The 20,454-nt window shown below is 36.1% G+C and overlaps 1 long non-coding RNA gene across 3 annotated transcripts; it reads left to right on the top strand.

Annotated features, from left to right (window-relative positions):
• Nucleotides 1-143: 143 nt before the first annotated feature.
• Nucleotides 144-18,621, top strand: Gm33093. Of its 3 annotated transcripts, XR_376759.2 has the most exons (5): nucleotides 144-242; nucleotides 9,173-9,379; nucleotides 12,472-12,602; nucleotides 14,112-14,158; nucleotides 18,545-18,621. It is a non-coding gene; the product is annotated as a predicted gene, 33093 (long non-coding RNA). The 3 variants fall into 3 exon arrangements; XR_376758.2 differs by lacking the exons at nucleotides 14,112-14,158; nucleotides 18,545-18,621 and adding an exon at nucleotides 16,068-16,133; XR_868267.2 differs by lacking the exons at nucleotides 144-242; nucleotides 14,112-14,158; nucleotides 18,545-18,621 and adding exons at nucleotides 4,481-4,517; nucleotides 16,068-16,133.
• Nucleotides 18,622-20,454: the final 1,833 nt, after the last annotated feature.

Below are 20,454 nucleotides of genomic sequence, written 5' to 3'. Positions count from 1 at the left end.
CACTGGGTGGTCCTGTCAGCAGTTGTTGTTCTTCCAATAGAGTTGCAATCCCCTTCTGCACTTCCAGTTTTTCCCCAAGCTCCCACAAGGAGTTCTGTTAGCTCAGTCTAATGGTTGGTTCCAACTGTCAGTTGCTGGCCAGACCTCCCAAAGAACTGCCACTCCAGGTTCCTGTCTGCAAGCACCTCTTGACCACAGGAACAGTGTCTGCTTTGGTTTCTGCAGACAGGATGGATCCCCAGGTAGGGCAGTCCCTGGATGGCCCTTCCTTCAGTCTCTGCCCCATTTCTTGTCCCTGTTCTTCCTTTGCTCAGGAACATTTCTGGGTTAAAAACTTTGAGATGGGTGGGTGTAACCAACCCTTGACAGAGGGCAATATCAGGGTGGGGGTAGGCAGAGGCACAGCTATCCTCTGGAGGTGGTCTCTACAGGTTTTATCTTCCCCTTCACTGTGCATTTCTGCTAAAGTCATCCCCTTTGTTTCTTGGGAGCCTCAAGATTCCCTGATGTCTGAGACCCACAAGAGGCTATCCTCTGTTCCCCACCCCCCAACCCCTACATATTTTTGTTCAATTTCCTGACCCTTTTTTTTTCATACTCTTTTTTTTCTTGGCCCTTTGTACCTGTCTCCCCTCCCTTTCAGTACCTTATACTTGCCCCCATCCCCTATTTCCTTCCCTTCCTCTGTCTCTCCTAGGTCCCATTCTACCTCCATCTCATATGATCATCTGTTCTCCCCTTAATGAAGGACTGAAGCATCCATACTCTGGTCTTCCTTCTAAGCACCATATGTTCTGTGGGTTGTATCATGAGCATTGTGATTTTGGGGTTAATATCCACTTATCAGTGAATACATACATGTGTGTTCTTTTGTGTCTGGTTTACCTCACTCAGGATGATATTTTCTAGTTTCCTTCCAATTGCCTTCGAATTTTATGAAGTCATTGTTTTTAATAGTTGACTAGTACTCCATTCTGTGAATGTACCACATTTTCTGTATCCATTCTTTTGTTGAGGGAAATCTGGGTTGTTTCCAGCTTCTGGTTATTTTACATAAGACTGCTACAAGCATACTGGAGCAGGAGTCCTTGTTATATGTTGGAATATTTTTTTGGGTATATGCTTAGGAGAGGTATTGCTGGGTCTTTAGGTAAAACTATTTCCAACTTTCTCAGGAACCACCAGATTGATTTCCAAAGTGGTTTTACCAGCCTGCTGTCCTACCAGCAGTGGAGGAGTGTTTCTCTTTCTCCAGGGCCTGTTCAACATCTGCTGTCACCTACATATTTGATCTTAGCCAATATGACTTGTTTGAGGTGGAATCTCAAGGTTGTTTTCACTTGTATTTTCCTAATGACTAAGGATATTGAACATTTCTTTAAGTGTTTTTCAGCCATTTGTGATTCCTCTGTTGAGAATTCTCTGGCTCTGTATTCCACTTTTTAATAGGGTTATTTAGTTCTCTAGAGTCTACCTTCTTTAGTTATTTGTATATTTTAGATATGAGACCTCTATCAGATGTAGAATTGGTAAAGATCTTTTTGCAATCTGTGGATTCCCATTTTGTCCTATTGACAGTGTCCTTTGCCTTCCAGAAGCTTTTTAATTCTATGAGGTCCCATTTGTTGATAGTTGATCTTAAAACATAAACCATTGTTTTTCCATTCAGAAAGTTTCTCCTGTGCTCAAGTATTTCAGGGTCTTCCCCACTTTCTCTTCTATTCGATTCAGCAAATCTGGTTTTATGTGGAGATACTTGATCCACTTGGACTTGACCTTTGTACAAGGAGATAAGAATGGATGAATTTGCATTCTTCTTCATGCTGACTGCCAATTGAACTAGGATCATATGTTGAAAATGCTGTCTATTTTCCACTGGCTGGATTTAGCTCCTTTGTAAAAGATCAAGTGACCATAGGTGTGTGGGTTCATCTCAGGGTCATCAGTTCTGTTCCAATTCTGTACCTGCCTGTCTCTGTACCAATACCATGCAGTTTTATTACTATTACTCTGTAATACAGCTTAAGGTCAGGGATGGTGTGATTCCCCCAGAATTTCATTTATTGTTAAGAATATCTTTTGCAAGTGAAAGATCTGTATGACTAGAACTTCATATCCCTGAAGAAAGAAATTGAAGAAGAACTCAGAAGATGGAAAAATATCCCAAGCTCATGGGTCAGTGTAATTAACAGTAAAAATGGGCATCTTACTAAAAGCAGTCTACAGATTCAATGCAATCCCCATCAAAATTCCAACTCAACTCTTCATAGAGTTAGAAAGAGCAATTTGCCAATTCATTTGAAATAACAAAATGCCAAGAAAAATATTCGAAATATTTTGGTTAGAGTCACACCAAATTTTTTTAAATTATTTGTAACTATTGTGAGAGTAATATTCAATGGAGTGATTGTCTTTCGAATTTTTAGAGGAAATCCACATGGCTCACTGACAGACATCCAAAGAAGTGACATATCATTTTTGTTTCGTTTGTCTTTACCTCTCTTCTTCCTGAACTTTAACTGAAAAGCACAAGACAATCAATGCAAATGAAAGAATTGTCCATTTCATGTTGATGATAAATTGAATCATGGAAAATGTATGCAGCCTCTTGCGGTTTTACCCACAGTAAAGAATATTAAATTATTTCTGTCAGGATGGCTATATTAGTTTAATGGACCTATTAGGAAAGAAGCATCAATTACTTCATTGTCATCAATACATTGACTCCTTTTCACTAAGACCATTAGATTCTCAAGCTACTCAGATCTCCAAGCAGCCTTCTGGTAGATACATTCAAATAATGTTAAAATTATACTTTGAAAACATTTTTGAAAAAAAAATCCTTTCATCAAGAAACCTGTAAATTTGAATCTTGAAAAAATCTATCGAATGTATTTGTTATCTATCATTTTTCCATCTATCTATCTATCTATCTATCTATCTATCTATCTATCATTTTCTTTTTTATTGTTGTTCACTGATACAACATCTACTTTTAGACACACTTATTTTATTACAGAAAATACCACATTATATATAGTCAAATCTATTTACTATGTCATTTCTGAGGTTGTGTTTAGATCTTGGCAATTGGGTAAAATGACACAGTGGGGATGGTGAGTAAATATCAATAGGACATGCCAATTTCAATTTTTTTGGTATTTATTTGGTTGTTGGAGGGCTGGCCTTTATGTAAATTTTAATTTTGTTTTCTGAAGTACCTTTTTAGTGTTTTAAATTTTCTTGTAATTTTATTACCAGCACATGTGAATTTCATTTTGCTAGTGTATTGCAGCAGAATTTATCTAAAACATGAATTCATTATTTTGAAGTCAAGTTTTTCAAGATATAGAGGTAAGGTTTATAAACAACTAAGAAAAAAATAATTTCAGAGCATTGCTTTGAAATATCTACGTAGTCTTATCAGAAAGCAGTTGGTAGCAAATATTTCTTCTGTCACATGAGGTATGCATACACATGTCAGTCTTACATCTTCTTGGTTATGGCTATTTTAACAAGTGTGAGATTAGAGTTCATTGGGGTTATTACTTATGTTTATCCAAGACACTGTATAATCTTTCATGGGTTTTCTGTATGTTTGTATGATTTCTTTAGGAGGTGTGAAGCCAATCCTTTATACACAGATGCAGGCTTTATTATTAAAAAAATAAATTACATATTTGAATTAATGGTCAAATTTGAAGGTCTTGTGCTCTGTTGTGTACATCTTACTCTGCATAAAATTCAGATACAAAACACATTTTTCCTTTATCTTTTCATATTTTTTTTTCAATAGCTTGGGCATTTCATCGTGGAAGAGGGGGTAGAGCAATTCTAGCAGATTTTGCCTCCTTAAACTATTAGAAAAGTTACACCAGTAAGCCTCAACAGCATGGCTGCCTATACATAATCTGAACAAGGACAACCGACAGATGTACTGCTGTCGAAGGGAGAAGACTCAGGAGGCCTCAACCCTAGAGAAAGAATTCATGCCAACTAAGGGATGTTGAAAGTGAGAGAATGGCCTTTCAAGGGAATACAACACCAACTGGTTATTTAATGCCACGAAAACACATATAAAAAGTAACATCAGTTACTAGAGACTGATCAAGCTGTATTTATGTATTAAAGAATACCACCATTACCCCACACTAAGGCCAATAACAATTAACACAAAAAGATCCCATGAATTTGAAAAAGAGTAGGTGTGAAGATGAAGTTTATGGAGGAAAGGGAAGGGGAGATATGATATACAATTACTTTATCATTTCAGGATCATAAAAACTATATACAATAAAAAAGAATGAAGGGATTAATTTGGCTAGAAATTCAAAGGTGCAGTGCATCATCAAGGCAGAGAGGTCATGGACTCAGAAATCTCAGGCAGTTGGCCACTCATGAAACTGTGGTCAGGAAGTCGTGACACTGAAATGATTTATTGTGTTTTGCTATCTTACTTCTCTTTTTTCAGTGTGGGATGCTATCTGATAAAGTCATTTCTCGCACAGTGAGAGGAGGTTAGTCTACCTTTTTTTTTTTTTTTTAGTTTTCTCTAATGTATTTTATTCTATTTTTATTAGATATTTTCTTCATTTACATTGCAAATGCTATACTGAAAGTTCCCCATACCCTCCCCACATCCCGTGCTGCTACCCACCCACTTCCACTTCTTGGCCCTGGCGTTCCCCTGTCCTGGGGCATATAAAGTTTGCAAGACCAAGGGTCCTCTCTTCCCAATGATGGCCGACTAGGCCATCTTCTGCTACATATGCAGCTAGAGACACAAGCTCTGGTTAGTTACCTGGGGATACATCCCACAAATCAGCCACCAAACCCAGACACTATTGCATATGTCAGCAAGATTTTTCTGAAAGGACCCTGATATAGCTGTCTCGTGTGAGTCTATGCCAGTGCCTGGCAAATACAGAAGTAGATGCTCACAGTCATCTATAGGATGGAACACAGGGCCCTCAGTGGAGGAGCTAGAGGAAGTACCCAAGGAGCTGAAGCGGTCTACAACCCTATAGGTGGAACAACAACATGAACTAACCAGGTTACTCTATCTTAATTAACCTAATCCTTATAACCTATTACAGATTAGTCTTATATCTTTACTTCAAGGTGATTCTATATCATATTATATTTTCAGGTAATATAAACATTCCTATTTATAATATCTAATTTATAATACTTTACAACTGCTACAAGTAAATTTGAAATAGCTTTTCTGGAAGAAAGATGCTAAGAACTTCACTTCTCATTTTTATAATGTAATTCTTTCCTTCAATCAGTAGTCCTGATTACTTAGCTTCATTCTCTGCTCCCTGAAAAACTGTACACCAGCTCCCTCTATTTTACACCTCATAGACTTATTGATAATTGATTTAGAAACCGTAAAACACCATGGCCATTGTTCAGTCAATGTCCAGTCATATTTGTCTGCAGTTAGAATGAGAGAAAAGAAATCTGAAACCTGTGATCTCAATTTTCTTATTGTCTTGGTAGATTATTATATCACACTTGTCTCTTGACATTTGTTGAAACATCTCAACCAAAAATAAATGGTCTGCTGTACATACACCAGTAATATTGTTACTTACTAGTTCACATTTAAAAGAAAGCAAACAAATATCCAGAACTAAAGCATTTTAATGTCTGTACTAATATTCTATGGATGGCAAAATAAATATTTATATGAATGGTAAAAATGAAAGTTACTGTCCAATGACAGAGGGCCTTAATCCAGTAAAAATTTTACATTGTTTTTAATTTTCAAATTCCGGAATTATTTATAATAAAACAGACAAGAAATTCCTTATACATAGTACCTTAGTTACATTTCTAATTCTGTGTAGAGACATTATGATCAAGCAACTTTTCAAAAAAAAGTGTTTATTGGAATTTAGAGTTTAGAAGCAGGATCCATGATCATCATATTGGAGGAGATGACACCAGCCACATAGGCATGGTATTACAGAAGTAGCTAGTAATTTACATCTTATCTGCAAGTAGGAGGGAGAAAGAGAGAGACAGAGACAGAGAGACAGGAGACAGAGAATGACAGAGAGACACAGAAAGAGACAAAGAGTGGACCACAGACAGAGAGAAAGACAGAGAAAGGTAGAGACAGAGAAAACCACAGAAGACACACTAACTTCCAGAGAGAGAGAGAGAGAGAGAGAGAGAGAGAGAGAGAGAGAGAGAGAGAGAGAGAGAAAAGCTAACAGAGCATGATGTGTTTTTTTGAAACTTCAAAGCTCATATGCCAGTGACATATGTCCTCCAACAAAGCCACAACTCTTTCCCAAAGAGTCCCACTAACTGGGTCCATTGTTCAAATGTATGAATCTATGGGGCCATTATTATTCACACCACCATAGATAGGAACCCCACTTCATACCTTGATATTTTTGTTTTGTTTACAGCTGATTGAAACAAAAATTGACAATGACCTCAAAGCCTAGTCTTCAGAAGCAGGTGTTTTGAATTTGATATGTTGTTTTCCAAAAGATCTGTTAAGCATTGACATTTTTATTAAGGATGAGGTCTGAAAAATTATAGATGACAATATGTAATATCGAAAAATAATTTAGTAAAACTGTGCATGGGAAAATGAAAGATATATAGAGAAACTAGTGAACAGAATCTATGAGACACAGAAGTAAAGAAGCAGAGTCTTAATGGTAGATAAAAAGGAGCATAATATAGTTTAGAATTGTAAGGGAAATGGTAATAAATGAAATAAAATGAGAAAATATGCTCTAAAATTTAAGTAGAAAGAAACAGACAACTGAAGTTGATATGCTTGTAGGCTCCCAATGTATCAATGTAAACATGATCTGATAATTAAAGCTGCTATTGACATCTTGGACCCATTAGATTCTCCATGAGTCTGAAATGGATATCTTTGAGATAATTTCTTCCTTTCCCTATTGAGACAAATATAATTGATGTGTGAGGCTAAATTCATACTGAAAACCGTTTATTTTGTCATATGGCAAAGGGTGGAAAGTCAGATCCTAAATTTTCCAGTCTGACCTAACCCAGTAGTAACTGTGAAGCTCTGTTCTGGTGACTGCATTTTAAGTGGAAATCTGCTGCAAGGGCTTCTGGAAAAGCCTTTTATACTTCAGATGAAAATGGAAAAATTCACCTGGAGAACTTTCCTACCTACTTTACTCTTTTCAGGCATGGTTTTTGGCGAGGTAACAGCCACCCTAGGCTCATAGAACCTTAAGTTAATATGCCTATGAAAGTAAAGCTGAAATGCAGATAGAACCACAACCTAATGTCATGTCTCTCTCTCCCTCTCTCTCTCTCTCACACACACTCTCTCTCTCTCTCACTCTCTCTCTCTCTCTCTCTCTCTCTCCATCTTTCTCCTTCCTTCCTGCCCTCCCTCCCTCTCTCTCTCTCTCTCTCTCTCTCTCTTGTATATATATATATATATATATATATATATTTTTTTTTTTTTTTTTTTCTTCTCCGAGACAGGGTTTCTCTGTATAGCCCTGGATGTCCTGGAACTCACTTCGTAGACCAGGCTGGCTTCAAACCCAGAAATCCGCCTGCCTCTGCCTCACAAGTGCTGTGATTAAAGGCATGTGCCACCACGCCCGACTCTATATTTTAATTTTATATATATTTTTTACTTATATATATATATATTATATAGCATTGGATCATCAGATATTCATGTTCTGTAGTACCAGGAAGCATTTGTGAACTCTGAAAGACCAATCAGGAGAGGATATGATACAATCACACAAGAGTCTTCATACACACATATATATATATATATATATATATATATATATATATATATATATATATGTGTGTGTGTGTGTGTGTGTATGTGTGTGTGTGTATTTATACATACATTATATATACATATATATGCATATATGTGACTTATATATTGTATATATATAAATTTTATATAGTTTATAATGACTTTTATATATTTTATAATGAGATGATATATCTCATTATATATATATATGACAGAGAGAGTGATAGACATAGATATACATTTAAAATGAACATATATCAAAATTGCATTTGAATAGTCATTTTCAGAAAAATAAAAGCTCAGACAGTATGTTATCTGAAGATAATTGTAAATAAATGAGTGCACAAAAGTTACTTATTTCTTAAACAAATGTTACTAAATGACTCACTGTAACTTAAAGTAACAATAATAAACATGTCACATAGGACTTATGGTATAAAAAGAAATAATTCAATAGAATTATTCATAATCATAAAAGTTAACAATAAGGTAAATGGGATGATATGCCTTTATTAATATAAATGGGAAATTTAAGTATCAGGGAATGATAAACAACATTAATTTTAAATATTACTGTCAACTTGGGAATCATAATTAGTGATACAATCTCCAATTATGTAATTAATCATGAAAAGTAAATATAGTCTATAGTCTTAAACAAATGAAATATAAAATTGAAGTAAGTATTACTATAAATTTGTGAAATTTAAAAAATAAGTTTCTGTGTGTGTGTGTGTGTGTGTCAAGAGAGTTACACTTAAATCCATAAAGAGCTTTCATTTCTCACTCAGTAAAATGTCAATAGTTAAAACACACTACCATCTATGAAGATGAATTCTGCAACAAAATGAGATAGTGACTAGGCAATATTTTTTGGCCTTTCTTTTAAAAGCCAAATGTATTTTGGTGTTTTCAAAAAGGAAATAAAAGTAGATGTGTATCACTGACGTTCACATACATTTACAACTGCTTTATTTGTAATATATTTCAATTATAGAAGAAACATGCAGACAAATATGTAAGTAGAAAGACTAATACATCAGCAGAAATCAGCTGCCTCACACATGAGCCACAATGTGCACCGATCTCAAATACAACAGGAATCAAACAAAGCCAAAGCCAAGTATCTGATACCATGTGATCACTTTACATGACAACATAGGAAATGTAAATTAAATTTTTTTTTTGTCACAGATAGTAACTTCCTAATTTTTAAGGTGAATATACGGTAGCAAATTAGTTGAAAGAACTCAAGAAGAAATTTCTAAAGTGACAGAAATCTTCAATTTTTTGTGATGACTGCGATATATTTACATTCTGTTTCCACCAAGGCAACCCAGGCCCAGAAATCATGTATTTTCTCTCCTTTCATGGTAATAGCATTGGATCATCAGAGATTCATGTTCTGTAGTACCAGGAAGCATAAGACCAATCAGGTGCCGATCTGATCCAATACAATCACACAAGAGTCTTTATTCACAAGTTCAAACTCGGGCTTAAGTCATGCTGACACACAGGATGGTTTCGGTGGATAAAAGCCCCAAACACTCTTCAGGACAAGATTTTATAGGAAATATCAAGAGAAGGGTGAGTGTTTCTAGTCTGGTTAAGCATGTAATTGGGGGTGGGGCTACTATGGTCTTCATCATAATTAGCTGGCGCTAGAAGCCAAACCATAAACTTAACTTCTGTTTTCCTCATGACTGGTGATTGTTAGGCAGGGAGGGCTTGTAATATGGAGGTGCAAATATGTTGGGAGAATAACCTGGAGAGACAGGTCTTGTGTGTGTGTATGTGGCGGCAGGGGGAGGGGGGGGGCGGGTGCCTGGAAACTGGTGCCAGGCACTGGCCTATTAGTTTGCTTGAGTTCAAACTTGGGTTAGGTTCTATAAGATGGAGTCTAAACCCAAAAAAGTTGGTCTCTAAGTTCTACTCGGAATACCGGGATAGGCTAGAAATTTAGTCAGGGGTTATTTACAAAGAACAGAAAGACATAAGACAGAGCACAGTAGTATAAAGAGTTAAGGGCAATAATAGAACTGAAATCATTAGATTTGATAGGAACTGGAAGGCAGGGTGTTAGCATTCTGTCTAAACTCCACCCAAAGTTACCTGGCAAAGGCAGGTAGGCCTGACCCACTACAAAAAGGGGTGCTCATCCCCTCCTCCTCCTCTTGTTCCTTTCTTGCTCTCTTGGGATCTTGCTCCCTTACTCTTCCCTCTCCCCGCCTCACCTCCATGTGGTCATGACTGGCCTCTACTTCTCTACTCTCTCTCTACCTTTCTCTGACTCTACTACTCTCTTAATTCCCCTCCCCATACCCTGAATAAACTCTATTCTATACTATACCTTCATATGACTGGTCGCTCAGTGGGAAGGGATGCCTTGTCATGGCCCCGCTGTGACACCCCCTTCCCCCATACCTGACTACACCCCCATAGAACATATTCCTTCTCTACTTAACTTTTTATAAACACATCACAGGGTAAACAGGGAATATTCGGAGGAATAATTAACACTCATGGTCTTTTGGAAAAGCCACATGGAACTCTGCTACTATAAGAATTTCATAAAATATATCCTTCTATACATGCAAAGATTTTATGGGGGAGGCCATATTAAAAGTAATTTCCCCTGCTACCAGATTAAATACCCAGTTGCAGGAATGGGTCACCTCTTGGTGAAATGTTAGTAAATAGGTTCATAAAGACATCCCCCTTCCTCAAATTAGAGAATATTCCAAGTAGTGGCTACCCTCTGGAAATTGACACTAGGACCCTAACGCTAAAACATCACATATTTGAATCATAGAACCTGTAGACATTAATCTGGTACTCAACTTTAAGCTTCAACTCTACTGTCTTCAGTGCTATGCAGGCTGTTAGAGGAGAACTGTTAGCCTCAACCTCACCCAGATGTGAGCTCTTAAAGCCACAATGACTGGATTGACAAATTAGGCCCACACTTTGAATGGTAACATACATTTCACTGGAGTACCCAAACAAATGTTTGGATTAATGGCCTGTTCCATGAGATCAAACCTAACCTTAGAAATATTAAGTACAACAAAACTTGTGGCTAGGTAAGTCAAAGTTTCTAGTGGAGAATGAAATACTATTATTTTGTTTAATAGATATAGTATTAAAACCTCTCCCAGTGACTTTCTCCTGTACCCGTAGATCAGAGTCTCTCCGACCTCTAAAGAAAAGCCTCTATTTGTTGTAGTAGGTAGTAGTCAATACAGAGCCTCAAGCATTTCAGCAGGAAGAATAAAACAAGCTGTCTAGTGCTCAGCTGTAAATCAGACATTTATGTGTCATATTTAGGCCCAGCAAATTATCTAGAAGTGGGCCAGAAAGCTTAGAAAGGCCAAGGTTGTAGATAACATCAAGAAAACTGTTTTCCAAGCACATGGAAAATAAACATATGAATTCACAATTATGTGACAGCACACATAAGGTATGCAAAAATTCCAGCTAGGAAAAACTACTGTGTACTTGAGGAAAGTTGGTATGTAATTTCACCACTAGCTGAGAAGCTATTAGTTCTTCCTAGCTATTGAGGAGGAAAAGCTAATATTTTGATATTATGACTCCTGGTAGACTCACCACACAACAGAACAGGGTTCTATTCCAAGGTAAGTTAACTATCAAAAACTGGAGAAAGACGAAAACCAAGAAATCATCTCATAGTTCGGTAGGAAGGAAAAGGAGGGTTGAAAGGGTGTTAAATGATGGGCAGTCATATGTCCCAATATATTATGTAAAGTTTTCAAGGAATTAATAAAATATCTTTTAAAGCCTATGCAGGTACCATAATATCAAACAGTTAGAATGCATGTGCATTGTGTAATGAATTATACATTTAAAAAGTGGGAGTTAATTAGGCAATGAAGGTAAACTTGATGAATGAGTTTCCTGCTTTTACACAAAGGTGCACAGAAGTCTCTGCCTATGTTCCTCTCTCTGTCACTGTCTATGTTCCTCTCTCTGTCTCTGTCTATGTTCCTCTCTCTGTCTCTGTCTCTATTTATGTTCCTGTCTCTGTTTGTCTTCGTCTCTATCTGTCTCTGTCAGTCTCTGCCTCAGTTTCTCTTCCTCTCTCCCTCCATCCCTTCCTGTGCTTTAGAGTTTTTTCTCCATCCAATCTTCCTTTATTCTCTCACCCTCTCCCTTTCTCCACATACTTATCTCCTTCCTTCTCCCTTTGCCCTTTTCATTCTCTTCCTTTTTTCCTTCCTTCCCCTACCATCTTCCTTCCAGTTTTTTTGTTCTGTCTATTCCAATACCTCTAGCCTCTTCCTTTATACACCCTTTAGTCTCCATTTTCTTCTTTATTCTCTTGCCTCCCTACCTTCTTACCTTCTTTTTTTGTTTCTTCCTATTCCCATTCTTCACCTTCTTTGCCTCCTCTGACATCCACTTCCCCTCTTCTCTTTCTTCTTTCCTTTTATATATTGGCCCCCACTTTTTTCCTTATTTTCAATGTTTCTCTTTCTCTATCTTTTCTTCCTTTATCACCTGAGGAAACAGTAAGGCAATATTTATGATCAGAAATATGGCTTTCAATAGATACTTTTTTACTTCAGAACCCTTGTTTTTTAATAGAATACATACCTTCTTAGAAGAAAAAAACTGTTTGCTTGCTAAATCACCTACTCAACAGTATTCCATTACAGCTGCCAGAATCTAGCACTTCAGAAACAAAGTACCAGAGAAACAAATGGGCAGCAAACATCAACTCTGAAAAACATTGTATCTGATCTATTCAGCTTGGATAGTGAATTTCTTTCCATAAATAGTTAATAAGGTATGTTAAAAAATATGAGTATATATATATATATATATATATATATTTGAAGTAGTTACATAATATCCATTTAACTTGTCATGCTTTTATTGACAGACCTGTGGAGATTGGTCCACTCATACTATTTTTGGGAAGCCATTTGAAAATACTGTGAAATTTAGGACAAATGGGTATATAAAAAGCTCTTATTTGGTGTAGTTTCAGAGACTACTTTGTAGCAGTGGTGAACTATCAAGATCATTTCAAAATTAAATTTATATTTTATTCAACAATTATGTAGTTGTTTTTATTTTTCCTGGAAAGATAGATTACATATACCATTTAATCTTAAAATTATTTTAAAAGCATATATTTCTTATAAAATTTTAATTTCTTTTTAATTATTTTTGAATCCATCAAATGTAAACGGTTTCAATAAAATTGCAAATGCTACAAAACCCCAAAACCCAACCAACTACCAGATGGAACTTTTCTAAAAGGTGAAACAGAAGTATTTGGACAAATTTGTCAAGGATTAAAATTAACTATGATGAGAATGCAGAAGTAGCCAACCTTGAGGATATTAATATTCTCATAGAAAGAGAAAGTGTCCCATACATGGGAAAGATTAAGGGTGAAATGCCACAGAATTTGACTTGTGACAATTCTCTATTGTTTATATCTTACGGCAGCAGCTGATGTATAACTCCTCTTTGGCTAAAACAAAGTGACTGATATAAATGGACTGTCCTAATAGACATTAAAAGCAAGGAACTCTGAAGGCTTTTCATGTTTCCTGGAGAAGGTTACATTTCCTCCTATGCTTGAACACTTTTTTTTGACTAATTTCAAGATGCAACGTATTCAGATATTTTCTCTAAGCCCTGAATTGCTATATTGAATTGGATGGTATTCAGCTTTATCTGTCACCTCACATATGATAAAACTCTGCCTTGATTGAAACTGGAATCGGACGTGCTAAAAACTAAATTCTTGCTAGCATAGAGATAGCCATGCTTGTAACCCGGGTCAGCAGTGAGTTGTATATTGATATGAGCAAGTTACTGGAACTTTTGCTCATTTCCCTTTTTTGGTAAAGGAGAATATCAATGAAAGCCACACCACAGGGCCACAGAGCTCTTAAGAAAGGAGGAAGAAGCACTAGGAACAGTGTGTTTCTTTTGAAGTATTACTTGCTAAGTACCAGCTCTCACAAGAGAACTATTTCGATGCTAGGCCACAACTCTAATATGCATGAAGTAAACTATTGTGGCAATGCAAAGTTTTTCTCATACCTTTATTGTGATCCATTATTTCAACCCACAGTATATGATCTCCCTTAATTATCTTTACATTTTCCAAAAATGGGGTCGAATGATTTAGTGAATAATAGAGTAAAAATAATGTTCATGAGTCTTCAAAACTATGTGTTAATATAACGCAGGTATCTACTGTCTTTGGTTGAGAAATCCTAAGCCTGAACTTAATTTTCTTTATGCAGAGTATTAAATTAGATATTGCTTTCCTTAGATATCAGCTCTAATGACAAGAATAAACCTTTAAACCAATTCATTTAGGTAAGTGTATAAAATATCGATTTATTTCAAAATATCATGTTTAGTTATAAAACAGAACTCAAGATAGCCTCTACTGTTATTTTAAATTTTCAAAATGTTTTTAAAATTAATTTCGTGTGTGTGTGTGTGCACATGTGTGCATTCATTTGTGTGTGTGCATGTGTGTGTGCACGTGTGTGCATTCGTTTGTTTGTGTGCATGTGTGTGCATGTACGTGTGTGTGTGTGTGTGTGTGTGTGTATGCCCGCGTGCGTGTGCATGTTTGTGTATCGTAGTATGCATATGAGTATAGAGTGCTCTAGCAGCCAGAAGAAGGTAATACATTTCCTGAAGCTTTGGCTAAACATGTGAACAGGAACAGAACCTAGGTCCTTTGTCTACCAGCAAGTAGCCTTAACTATTAAGCCATTTTTCTAGCCCCATTATTTAACATCAAAGTTTTTAAAATATTTTATTCATTTTATGTTTTTGTATTTGTGGGTGTCTATGTATCTGAACATAGTGTGTGTCATGGAACACACATATAGTTTTTAGGACAAGTAGAGGAATAGGTTCTCAACTTCTACTATGTGGGATCCCAGGAACAAAATCTCTTTGCTATGCTTGGCAGGAAGTACCTTTGCCAATTGAGCCATTTGGCTGGCCTGGATTAGCATTTCCATTGTATAAAGAGATTAAAATTAATTCTGACTTTCCACTGAATTATTGTTAAAGAACGGTAGTAGACAGCTCATAGTTCTTATGGAGTACCTACTACCACCACTCTGTTCAAGTGGGCATATAATAAACTGACTCCTAATAACTTATCATCAAAGAAGAATTTTCTTAGTGTTTTATAGATAGAAAACAACACAAAGACCCACAACTGGTCAAGGCATAGAGAGAACAAGAGGCTAAGGAATACTCAACACTAACTGGAACATATATATTCCATCTCCTCCTCTTAAGGTTGAAAGATCATTGCAGAATAAGGGTGTAGAAAGATTTTAATACCCAAAATTGTGAATCACTACAGCAAGTCTTTTTCAAGACACACATATGGTACCCTCCTTAAATCTTTACAAATGCTTAGTAGGATCCAAACTTTCTTCTTTCTAGCAAAATCATATCTTTGTTAGTAGGTGGTTCTCATTGCAAACAATAATAAGAAATGCAAAGGATCCATAGCTTTTATTATATATTGGTAATTTGTCATTAATTTATAAAATGATAAAACAATAACAATAATTTATTTTTACCAAAAATACTCAAATGAAGAGGAAACTATTTAAAACTTTAAGATTTATTATTATTTTATGGGTATGACTTACTTTTTTCTGAATGTATGTACACACATCCTGTACATACAGTACCCTCAATGGTTACAGATATCATTTGATCCTCTGGCACTCTATTCATAGGAGATTTTGAGCAACCATATGAGTGCTGGGAAATCAATCCAGATTCCCTGCATGAGTAGTAACAAGTGCCCTTAGCCATTGAACCATCTCTTTAGGACAGAATAATTTTATTATATCAAAACATGATTGAAAATAGTATAATACTTGCATATGGTTCTCCATGCTCTAGCTAACCACGGTTACATAAAATATTTGTGATACTTGGAAGTAAAATATGTTGTTTTATATATGAGCATAAGACCAAATATGAGGCTGTCTCATTAATTAACTAATTAATTATTTATTACACATTAGAAACATTGTACAGGTAAACAACTAATAAATTCTCCCTCTTGGTGAAAAACAGTCTTCATAATCTACATGGATATTGATCGACACAGCACACACAGAAACTTCTCAGCATACTGATGTATTTCTGTCCTAGTAGGCAAGACCAAACAATGTCTTGAGTTTGAAAATCCTACAAGCTAAAAAGAGGAATAATTGTGCCGTGTTTCTTAAGTTTTCAGATTAAAATATTTGGTGCACAATTTAAAAAGAAAGGTCATGGGGAGGAATATCCAGAGGATGATACTTTGCCCCAGGAAAATGTACAGCTCATTGCCTACGTTAAATGACTATGCAACTGCACAAGAACCTAAGAGATGGTACTCACCACTCTAATATAAGGAGCACACAGCCAAGCTTTGTGATTGTTTTTTTTTTTTCCACAAATTGCTTGGTTTTTTTTTCCCTAAAATGTTCAACATCAGTTAAACATTACCAGAAAATAAATTATTACTCACCATCTGTCTTAGAATCTGAGTATTATATTCCCCATTATAGAAATTTAGTAATCACAACCTTAGAAAGGGTTATGGAAATTCATCATTCATTTGATATACAGACAATACAGAATTGTGAGAACAAAATAATCAGCACTAAATAATTATTGTTAGAAATTGCAATAACAAAACTTCAATAATACCTCATGGTAAAATGAGTAGTATTACTTTGCTTTTCATCCTGGGGTGGCAGTTGTAAAGTTAGTTACCATAGCACATTTATTCACAAAAAGACAATTCTTTAATATTAAGCAGAAGAAATTATGTTGGACACCATTACCCACTTTACTGCTCACAGTGATGGAACAATAAAAGGAGTGCAGAGAATTATAATAGGCAGTACTGTGCATATAATAGAGGCAATAATACCTGTTCTATTATTAGTCTGTTCCTGCATACAAAATCCATACCATATAGTGTGCCCCGAATTCTACCTCACAATAATATTAATCAATTTAAAATCAGGACTTTATGGAACTGTTTTGGTAATATCAACTTAAGTTGATATTCAATGCCTTAATGCAGCTACCACTTTGTGTATCTCAGTGGAACAAAGGCCGGTACAAAGTGGTTCTTCTGGCCTTGATTTTTCAGATTTCATGCCCCAGCTAGAAGAAATGACCAGTGAGCTTACTAAGAGTCTAGTCTTATAATAAACTATAAACTTTTGTGCTAGAAGAATCTAAGGATGGAATTTTCCCAAGACAGGCACCAAAACTTACATTTAAGAGCATTACCAAACTCATGGTTTCACTACATATATTTACGTTTTGAAGGGAAAATACTGTGTTTAAATTCTAGCAGCCTCTGAGCACAACTTGAGGGATTTAAAAGTTTAAATGATTTACTGAGTTGATTTCCTTTGCATGATGTTATGTCTTGACAAGGTATACTTTCTTTGGTTGCCTGATTAAAATCAACTATTAGGTGAAAATTGGAGCGGGTCATGAAATGAATGTGTGAGTGTTTGACCTGATTAATGATTTCAGTGAGCTGTGTGGTGCCAAAAAGGTGCAAATATCCAATTTCTGGTCACATCAGAATGGGCTAAAGAGTTTACTCTTTTGATCTGCATGTACTCTTCACAAATGTCTACTAAATTCTACGTTGTTTGATTATAAATCCACTTAAAGATGTTTAGATTTAACTAATAAATAAATGTGGCTTTTTTTTTTTTTTTTTTTTTTGCTTTCGACTAAAGCCTCCAATCTGTACCACAAACACCTCAGTCCCTTGTGCGTTCTATTCTTTTTTCTAATTTAATGCGGTTAATTATCTCTAAATCACACCTCCAGTTTATTCCCTTGTCTGACTTAGTTCTTCTAAGACAATGCTCATTAGACTCATCCATGTTTCATAAGGAATTATATACTTATTTTGTCATGTTGATACAAAGTTTTGCTATAGAGTCCCAGACTAGGTTGAAACTCAGCAAAACAAAACCACCTTGAACTTGCTATCCTGCCTCTGCTTCTGGAAGGCTGTTTCTATAGAATTGCATCAGTATCCTTGGAATATATATTGCCTGTTCTAATCTTTAGTGTTTCATGCAGAAATATTCTTTTGATATGACATTCTAGTGAATGGATGTGGTCCCAACTTCTTTGTCAAAAAAAATAAAATAAAATAAAATAAACCTGTTATGAGAATCCAAAAGACAATGGCAAGTAAAAGTACCATGTGAACGAAGCTTTTCCTTCTTCCCCCACTAAGTGATTGATAAAAGATGAGATAGCTGGATAAACTAGACACAACCAAAGTTTACACTGAATTTCAATAATGCCATGAGTGCATGTTATCAAGTAAAAATCAAAGCATTAGAGATTAATATGTTGTATGGTAGGAAGAACTTCTAAAAATTTTTGTATTTCTTAAAGTAGCATCATTCTTTGCCTGTGGTTTCTCTTATAATTCCCACATTCTTTATCTCAAGAAAATTACTTAAGGAAATGCATGCTCTTTGAAATGAATACTAAGTTCACCTCTCATTCATGTGGAGTAGAGTCTTGGGGATGACTTTACTTTAAGAATAATTTTTACCCTAAAGTATGTAAGTACAAACCTATTCTCTGAGAATTTACATGCAGATTCACTTACACATTGAATATATACAATCAGTATAATGTATTTTTATATCTCCCATACATTTATTTTTTTTTTAGCTGTGTAAGTTACTAAACAGTTTTGGCTATTAAACTTCAGTTAATATCACTTATTGCTGACGACAATAACTGCTTACTGATAGGAGCTCGGTATTGGCTGTTCCCTGAGAGGTTGTACAAGTACCTGACCAATTCAGATGCAGATACAGCCAACCATCAGAAGGAGCCCAGGGACCCCCAAGGAAGAGGTAGGAGAAAGACTTTAGGAGCTGAAGGGGATTGTAATCTCATAGGAAGAACAATATTAGCTAATTGGACCACCCAGAGCTTCCAGGTATTAGACTGCCAACCAAAGAGTATACAGGAGGGAGCCATGACTCCCTCATGATACATATGTAGCAGACGAAGGCCTTATCTGAAATAAATGGGAAGAGAGGTCCTTGGTCCTGTGGAGTCTTGATGCCCCAGCATAGGGTAATGCTAGAGCAGTGAAGCAGGAGTAGGTGAGTGGGTGGAGGAACTCCCTCGTAGAGGCAAAGGGGATGGGCGAGAAGAGGGATAGGATGGGTGGGTTGTGAAGGGGTAACCGGTAAGGGGTATATCGTTTGAAATGTAAGTGATTAAAATGATTAATAAAAAATAATATTTCTTATCATTCAGAGAGCATTGCCCAAATAATGTATGTGCAAGAGGGCATGCCCCATGGTCCCAAGTGATATGATGATGTTGCTATTGTAACTTTCCATGATGCTACATCCATAGGAAACTGTTTACTATTCCTTCTTGGAAGGTAGATTTATCGTGAACATAATGACTAAATGACTAGAAATAAAGATTAAGCTTGGCATTATTAAAATGCCTTAAAATTTCAAGAGAATTTCGTAGCCGTTCAGGGGTATACCTGAAAGGGAGGTTGGGAATGAAATAGGGTGGGCAGGCAAGAGAAGAAGGAAGCCAAGACAAAGGTTCTCTGATCAAGGCTCAAAGTTTAATTTTCAGCTGTGCGTTTATATAGGGGAAACCCAAAGACCCATCCTTTGTTTCAGCTAGGTTGTGTTGCTTGGTTTCAGCTGGATTCTGTGGCAGAACAAGCTCAGCAGCTCAGCAGGCAGTCTGCTTCTGCAGGTGGGCAAGGCAGGAGATTTTTATCTAGGTCAGAAGACTCCACCCAGTTTGGTGGAAGATGGACTGTGGCAAACAGTTAAGGTCTGATTAGCCTGCTCAGGACTGAAGGAGAGGGCACAGAACTTTTTTGAAAATAACAAAACAAAACAAAACAAACAAACAAAAAACTGCCTTAGAATGAAAGACCTATCCTTGAGATGTGAGTTTTCACATGAATAGAGGACCTCCTTGCAGGAGTCTTCCTGTGTGTAAGTATCTGATCACAACGGGAACAAAAGAAGAAAAATTCACATGCTATGAATGTAGAAACAAACTTAGAGATCTCACTCACACAATAATCGACATTCTTTTAGACTGTACAGAGATTTCCCCCTAATACTCATGTTCTTGGCTTTTGAAGCTATGTTGCCAAAAATCAGGGCACAACTCACTGTTGCCAGGTGTGCCATGTCTCACAGGCTGTCAGAGAAACCCTGAAGGCTGTTTGTAAGATGTCATGCTTGTGGTGGGCTGGGTATTTCCTAAGACTTTAATATACACAAAAGTAGCTTGTAATAATTACTTGAAATGGAGAACAATATAGCTTGAATGTTAAAATGTTAGATGAAAACTACATTGCCATACCTGCAAAGAAAATACATTGAGTGTAAGATAAAAATGATAGATTTAGGAAGATTATTGTGCATACTATTTTGTAAGTTGTGGAGCAGAATACACGTAGCTTGGTTTTGAGAATTCCCACACCTTGATTCTTGTAGATATCAATGCATTCTTTAATTAAATACTTCTTTAAAATAGTGAATTTTATACTGATTACCCTGGATAATGCCCAGATTTCATATCAG

The sequence above is a fragment of the Mus musculus genome, chromosome 5 (assembly GCF_000001635.26).
Source record: "Mus musculus strain C57BL/6J chromosome 5, GRCm38.p6 C57BL/6J".
Taxonomy (NCBI): domain Eukaryota; kingdom Metazoa; phylum Chordata; class Mammalia; order Rodentia; family Muridae; genus Mus; species Mus musculus.
The sequence above is the reverse complement of the archived record's forward strand: the minus strand, read 5'-3'. Positions and strand labels throughout refer to the sequence as shown.